An 8,552-nucleotide genomic window follows, 5' to 3' on the forward strand; every position below is an offset into this window, starting at 1 on the left:
CAATTGTTTACTGTTCAGACCAGCGGCGCGTCGGCCAGTAACAGCATACTTCAACCAGCTAGTAAATTACCATTAATTGTCACGGCTTGCTCGTCTAAGTCGACTGAAGGTTCAGCCACTGCCCAGTTTATCACATTTATGCCGGGAAGAACATGCCTTGTAGATCTCATCGCGTGATAAATATGCAAAGACGTGTTTTGGAGCCGGCCGACCAGTCACACATGGGAGCGATGAGGACGCTGTGTTAAGCCATTACATAATCTTAGCTTCGACCGTCATGAATATTGACGCTGTATGTGCAGGAAGTTGGACCAAATCTTTTCAGTGATTCGTCTGCCTGTCAGCTTTACCAAGTAATGCTTGTGAATGCACAAGCTGACGAGCGAAGGTCACATCAGGATAGTCCTTGAAAGGTTCAGGGTCTCATCTGGGTGGTCCCTGAAAGTTTTGAGGTCACACCAGGATAGTCCTTGAACGATTCAGGGTCACATCTGGGTGGTCCCTGAAAGTTTCAAGGACTCATCTGGGTGGTCCCTGAAAGTTTCAAGGACTCATCTGGGTGGTCCCTGAAAGTTTTAAGGACTCATCTGGGTGGTCCCTGAAAGTTTCAATGTCACATCAGGATAGTCCTTGAAAGATTCAGGGTCACATCTGGGTGGTCCCTAAAAGTTTCAAGGACTCATCTGGGTGGTCCCTGAAAGTTTCAAGGTCATGTCAGTGTGGTCTCTAAAAGATTTAGGGTCTCCTCGGAATGGTCCCTGAAAGCTGCAAAGACACCTCTGCATAGTCCCTAAAGATTCCAGACAAAAGCTGTTGGTTTTTGCCGTTAATATTTTAGGTTTCAACAGACAGATGATATTGATTACATTTCTTTGAATCTACCAAAAAGAGTTCATTTTTAATAGAAGGGCTGAAATAGTTCAGTGATTTTTAAAAATTTTCCAGCATTAATTAGCACAAGCACAAGAAAAGGGTAGTTTTATCAAATTTACCAGGTCTCATTTCCTTGTAAATGAAATGAATAAATGTACAAGTCATTTTCTTAACATCTACCAAATTATTTCAAAGAGAGATCACCAAAAAAACATACACTACAGCAGAACTGATTTGGGTAGAGGTAGAAGGCCATTTTACCATCGAAAATTTAAAATTTTATCATGCATCATTCGGTGAGAAAGCAAATGCCTACAAATCAGCCTTGGAAAGGAAATTTGTATTTTCACTTAAACCTAAACAAAATTGACAAATCAGTTGCATTTAATGGGTTCTCCTTTCCTGAGAGTGCGAAAAGCTAGACAAAAATGTAAAATTTGTTATAGGTGTATTTGATGATTGTGCAATATCAATAATTTATAAAATTTGCCCTCGTCTTCACACAAAAACACTGTTAGATTCGTGATTTTTAAATAGATTACAACAAAATGCTCAAAATCTTATAATCACAAAATAGTTCCAATTGTGTTAACGATATTTTGTATCAGCTACAGGGTGGATAATAATATTACTCGCTAATAAAAAAGATATATTTTATTAATGGCATGTTATAAATATAAGCGAGCACGTTTCGAGTATTTGTTTATTTAAGAGCACTCAAAAACTCATGGCGGCGCCCACGAAAGAAGGGTACACTTCCGTTTACTCGCATAGTATATTACGAATATGCGCATGCGTAGTCAGTAAGCCGCTGGCGCGACTATTAAGTTATGTTGTTATGACTGGCGAAAAAGGAAAAGGGCAACTAACTTGCGCATGCATCTGAAAGAAGGCAAGTCATATGACGTTCTAAAATTGGATCCATTTTCAACATTGTATGTAAATATTTGTTACAAAGTTTATCTTTATCTTATTCTTCTTTGATTTGTATGTGCTACGCGAAACATTATAAAAATGAACTATGTACGATTCCATCTTACATTTCTCGAAACAACATCAGAATGAGAAATTCTTTCGAGAGACTCTTTTGCTCTGTTCAAATCAATTTTCATAAAGTATGGGCTCTTTTATTTTATTCAGTATTAAAATCCTTTTTACAATCATTCAAACTTCATACACTGGACAAAATGCTTGATATGCGCTTAGCACATTTACATATATTGAGGTATATGGAAAACGATATTAACTGTATACGCAACGTATATCTTTGTATATGGAACATTCCAATACGTTGATATGCGTAGCGTATTTCTATGCAGATCATGAGTATACGTAATGCAGATCTTTGCACACTAAGTGTACACTGTAGTTTTGCATTTTATTTGTATACGTACGTGTATACTTGACGTATTTGACACATGTACAGAATCAGTATATGTGTATATATTGTTTTATATCAAGCATTATGTCCAGTGAAAGATGTTCATCAAGGTAACAAACTACGTTTATGTGGTTTGACGGTTTCTAACTCAGTTTTTCATGAATCATCAATTAAATTCCTTTAGATGGTTAACTTTCAGAAAAATAGATAATATATCGACAGACATACAAAATTATATTATTGCTTTAACAGGTGACAAGGTCTTCGTAGTTGTTGCGCATGACAATAGTGATCGCGATAAGAAGCAGCTTTTATCACCATGGTCAAGGGCCAAAGTAGCATCACAATTTAATCAGGACACATCGATGGACCCAAGGGTTACATATTCTCATGGAAAGATTGTCCACAGCCATGCCACTCGGAAATGATCTTAACATATCTGCAATGCAACTTCGAAGAGAATACAAAACTGAAGGGTTTACAGGTGCCCGTAAAGTAAGTAGAATATACGACGGTTTCAAAGAAAAAAATAATCAAATATTCTTGTCATAATTCTCACAGTCTTCTTCAAAAGCTCAAAGCATATGCTGTCTTCTTACGTTTACTTCATTAATTTGTGTTTACAAATAAGAACATGGCAACACAAGAAATCAACAAAATACTGCAATTACTGAAAGTAGCTGTATGTAATTGTAGATACAGGTGTATAATATTTTTAGCAGAAAAATATAGTTCTTAACTTGATATGTAAAACGAAATAAAATATATAACGAAACACTCACTTAGGAGTAAGTAGTGAGTAAAGTGAAAAACATGTATCATTTATAATACCTATGTTATCGAAAAAGGGTTTGTAAATCGAGCTTTTGGGCTTGGAGCTCAAATCTTCGGGTACTCCTTTCTATAAAATGCTCACCTCACAGGCACATCAAGTTGCTCGGATTGTCAGCACTGAAGTAGAAACTATATAGAGAAGTTTGATTGCGTTTCGTAAAGGCTATTGAAATTTCCAATGTCTATTTATTCATGAATATATTATCATTATTTATTATTATTTATTTCTTAAAAGCGCACTCCACTTCGTGTCAATGCTCTGTACATTCTACAATAAAAGCAGGTAATTAAAATCACAGATCACAAAACATACTACACCAATCTCTAAAAGACAAGTTTTCAAGTATCGTTTAAATGAGTCAATTGAAAACTCTAGGACAGAAACATCTAAAGACAGATCATTCAATAAAATCGGGGCAGCCACTAAAAAAGCCCTAAGACCATAGTTTGTAGTAGTGTACCTTGTATCATGCCTAGTTAAAAGAACTTTATTCGACGAGCGAAGATTGCGATGAGGTACTTGGATATCTATCAATGACTTAAGGTAATCTGGACAGTTGCCAATGAGTATTTTGAAAGTAAGGAGGTTAATTTTGAACTCAATCCCCTCCCTTACTGGCAACCGATGAAGTCTAAATAATACAGGTGTAATATGTTCAAATTTCTTTGTACGAGTAACCAGTCGTGCTGCAGCATTTTGTACAGACTGAATTTTGTCGAGGTGATAATTTTGAATACCATAAAGAAGACCTTTTCAATATTCTAATTTCGATGTAACAAAAGCATGGACCAATTTCTCTGTCGTATTTGCATCAATCAAGGAGTGAATTTTACCTAATTTATACAAGGCAAAAAAGCCGATTGACATAAGTTATTTACATGACTAGACATAAAACCGTCAGAGTCAAGTAACACTCCTAGGTTTCTAACTGATGTTGATGGAATGATATCACATGAGCCGACGCTCAAAGATTCAAGTTTTGTGCTATCCTTGCGGAAACGTGATGAAAATTGTATGACTTCGGTCTTATTATCATTTAAAAACAACATATTTGACGTCATCCATTGACGAATATTCGCTACACACTGTTCAAGATCTAACCTAGCGTCCTCAGGACTCTTACAAACAACATAAATCTGGGAATCGTCTGATTAAAACATGTACTCTAAACCCTGAGCGTAAATAATGTCATCTAAAGGAGTAGTGTACAAAGTGAAAAGGATGGGCCCCAGTACAGAACCTTGGGGAACACCATACCTTAAAACAGCACATTCTGAAATAGTTGAATTAACAGAAATACGCTGAACCCGGTCTGTCAAATATGATCTCAGCCACTGAATCACTAGACCGGATATTCCAAACTGACATTGTAATATATGGAGCAATATCTCATGGTCTAGAGTATCAAAGGCGGCTGATAGATCTAGCATGACCATAATGACATCCCTACGAGAGTCTAAGGCAATCATACATCGTTATGAACACGAAGAAGGGCTGTTTCTGTACTATGATACCTACGATATGCTGACTGATACTTTGAATACAGATTATTTTCTGACAAATAGCTCTTTAACTGATCTGCGACAATACGATCCAGACATTTCGATAGAAAACACAAATTTTAAACCGGTCTGTAATTTCTGAGTTATTTTGATCGAGAGCTGGATTTTTTATCAAAGGTCGTACGATTGCCAATTTAAACATCTCTGGAACAATGCCGCTTGACAGCGAAATGTTAAAAAGATGTGTAATAAAAGGTAAAAGCTCGTTAATGTATAGTAGAAGAATCTCTGTGGGTAAAATATCTAAAATACAGGACTCATAGGTGAATGCGAAATTAGCTTTAAAAGATCATTGACATTCACAGGTTTAAAACATAAAGTGAACAACCTGGCGGAGGATAATCTGAGCTAATGGTATCAGTACAAGAATTGAGACTTTCCCTAAGTTTATCAATTTTCTGAGTAAAAAGTTCATAAAACTACTACTCAATTGATCAACCGGGATATTGGTGGGCTGTATTTGGTACTCGCTTTCTTCGAACCAGTCATCTCATCAATTATGGCAAACAGTTCTTTGGAATCCGCAGCTTCAATGCGCGAGCGATGATAGTCCGATTTTATCTCATCAACACGTCTGTAGTACTCTGATCGTTTTGCAACAAACATTTCGCGATGAATGACAAATCGACTTCGGCGCCATTTTCGCTCATATTGTCGAACTGTTCTCCTTAGATCCATAAGATCCTCGTTGTACAATGGCGCTCTTGGTTTCACAGTCACCGTTTTAGATTTTATCGGAGCTAGTTCATCAAGAATATTAGTAACTTCTCTCTCATACAGAGTACACAGATCATTCACGTCATGGATGCTGTGGTAACCGACAACGATGCACTAATCATAGCTTTGAATGATTCTTGATTAATCGATCGAAAGTTACGTTTAACCCGAGTAACTCTCGAATTCGGTGACCTTTCCACATTCATATCGAAATGAACCAAGCTGTGATCAGAAGAGAGTACATCTGATACGGTGATGTTATCCAATAACTGATCAGAGGCATGTGTTATGAGAAGATCTAATGTATGTCCGAACACATGGGTTGGTTGAGTTACGTGTTGCTTGAGATTCTTCGAATTCAACACATCTAGAAGTTTAGAGGCATCGCGAGATTCACTATCATTCATATGCAAATTAAAGTCACCAATAATCAATAAGTGTCCAGGTGATGCAATGACCATTTCGAGCAAACTTGAAAATTCCGATAGAAAATGTTAGTCGAACTCGCATTTTTCTTCGACTTTGGGGGTCGATATACGATGATGATACGCAGAATTTCACTGCGAAAACGTAAAGAGATATCAAGCGACTCGAATGATTTAAAGTCATAAGTCTCTGTATGAGTGACTCTCAAGTTAGAATGTAATAACAGTGCCACTCCTCCACCTCTCCGGTTAGCGCGTGGTTGCCGATAAATTGTGAAACCAGATATAGCAGAAAGAATATCTGCGACAACCGGATCATCTTTCCTTTTAAGCCATGTTTCGGTTTTAGCAAGTAAATCCAGTTTCTCTTCTATTAATGTAGAAGCTATTTCGCCAGCCTTTTAGTCAGCGACCGAGCATTCCACAATCCACCAGCCAGTTGCAGTTTTTGAAAAGTTAGAGGAGATCGAGGAATAGTTTTCAGTATACCAACAGGCCTTCAAAATGGTATGACTTCAGTTCTCTTGTCAGATATCAAAGTTTTGATGGGAAATAGAATACGATGACGAACTCCGGCTTTCTTGCCACGAGGTCGAACTCTGCATACCTGATTTTGCGTGCTGCATCAGCTGCTTGTCTTCCCTTCAGACAATTTTGACTTAATAAGCACGTCATGTTAGTTCCCCCTCTTTCAAGAATAGGATGTTAATAAATATTTCCTTCATTTTGAGAAGATTTCAAAGAATCTGAATTAGCCTAGGTAGTCCTGATGTTTGCTTTTACAGAGTGCTTTGGCGGGTAAAGCCAGATAAATTTACATTCAATTGTCAGTAGAGCAGACTTCAAATTATGATTCTGTGAAAGAATTCATTCTAAATGGCTATGAGTTGGTGCCTAAAGCTTACCGTCAGAAATGTATGGAATGTTAGAAAGCGAAGGATCAAACTTATGTTGAATTTGCTCGGACAAAAGAACAACTGTTTGATCGTTGGTGTTCTTCTGAAAAGGTCAGTCAGAATTATGAAAACTGACGACAACTTGTTTTGATTGAGGAATTAAAAGTTGCATTCGGAGTGACATCAAGACATTTATCAATGAACAAAAGGCGATACATTGGAGGTTGCTGCACGTTTGGCCGATGATTATTCATTGACCCACGGATCTTAATTTCACAGCAAGCTATACCAGTCCTTTACATACACAAACAATGCAGCGAAATTTACCTCCTCCTTTTCATCCAAGAATTTTTCAACGGGGAGTAGAAGTTCGCAAAGTTCAGGTAACAATTCCACATCATCAGATCCCAAGTCTCAATCTCCTTCTGACAAAAAGTTTGATACTCTTTCTTGTAATTATCGTAAAAAAGATGACCATTAAGTGTCAGATTGTTTCAAATCTGAAATAAAATGCAGAGGTCAAAGTGGTCAAAGTGGATCTAAACCGTCCGGCTTTATTTCTTAATCATGTCAATTAGTATCTTATAATATGTGAAGCACAGTTTCTGAGTTTAAACCCTCATGTCCCCAATTAATGAGGTCAAGGTCAAGTCTTCTCAAGAGAGCATTATGAGTATTTTTGAACCGTTTATTCATAATGGTTTTACATCACTGTCTAGTGATTTGTCTTCTGCTACCCCTGTCAAAATTTTAAAGAGATACCAGGGCGTCCCAGTCTTTTTTGTCGGCAGATACCTGCAGTTTTCTGAAAAGTCGTTTTCAGGTTCTAAAGTTCTTATTAGGGGGTAGATTGAGTCTACAAAGTGGGAACACCTCCGAACAACAATAGGTGAGAGAACTTATCTAGGAATATAAACACCTGTTTCAAGATGTTCAAAAAAGGACAAAAGTCATTTATCACGATGTTGATGTTTAGGACAGCAAGGCTGTAAAATAATATCAATACAGACTGACTCCAACGAAAGCGAAATATCTCCAAGAAGAAGTCAAATACCTGCTGGATAATGACTTTATTGAATCCAGTAAAAGTATCTAGAGTTCGCCGCTCATACTTGTTCCAAAATCAGATCACAGTTATCGTATGTGCACGAACACTTTAACAAAGACAGACACTTTCCCAATCCCGAGTATTGATGATGCATCAATCGAGTGGGAAAGGTCTAGTATGTGACCAAATTTGATCTACTGAATGGATTTTGGAAAGTTTCTCTGACGGATCATGGTCGGGAAGTATCCGCCTTTGTTACAGCAGACGGATTGTTCAAGTACAAGGTGATGCCATTCGGAATGAAGAACCCTTCAACAAAGTCGAACGAATGATAAACGACGTCATATTCGGACTAGACGGATGTGGAGCTTACCCGGACGACGTCGTCCTGTATAGTGACACCGGGAAAGATCCCATCAAACTCATGCAGAAGTTCTTTGAGAGACTGAGCAAAGCAATGTTGACAGCCAACCTTGCCAAATCTGAGTTGGGTTTGGCGAGGTGTGACTTACCTTTGACATACTGTATGAACCTGCGAACCTGTTGATGTCAAAATCAGTGCCATTTCAAGTTTTTCAACACCAAATTGAAAGCAACAACTGATGCACTTTCTCGGTATGGTTGGTTACTACAGAAAATTCTGTCCAAATTTCTCTACAATTATTGAGCTTTTAACTTACTTACTTAAAAAAGAAAGTACAGTTTGTTTGGTCAGAACAATGCCAACAGGCATTTGATACACTTAAAGCCATACTTCAAAGTGCTCCAGTCTTGTCTGCACCAGAATTCAGTTTGCCATTCAAATTTGCTGTAGA

This window comes from Ptychodera flava, unplaced genomic scaffold (genome assembly GCF_041260155.1).
Source record: "Ptychodera flava strain L36383 unplaced genomic scaffold, AS_Pfla_20210202 Scaffold_56__1_contigs__length_877210_pilon, whole genome shotgun sequence".
NCBI lineage: Eukaryota > Metazoa > Hemichordata > Enteropneusta > Ptychoderidae > Ptychodera > Ptychodera flava.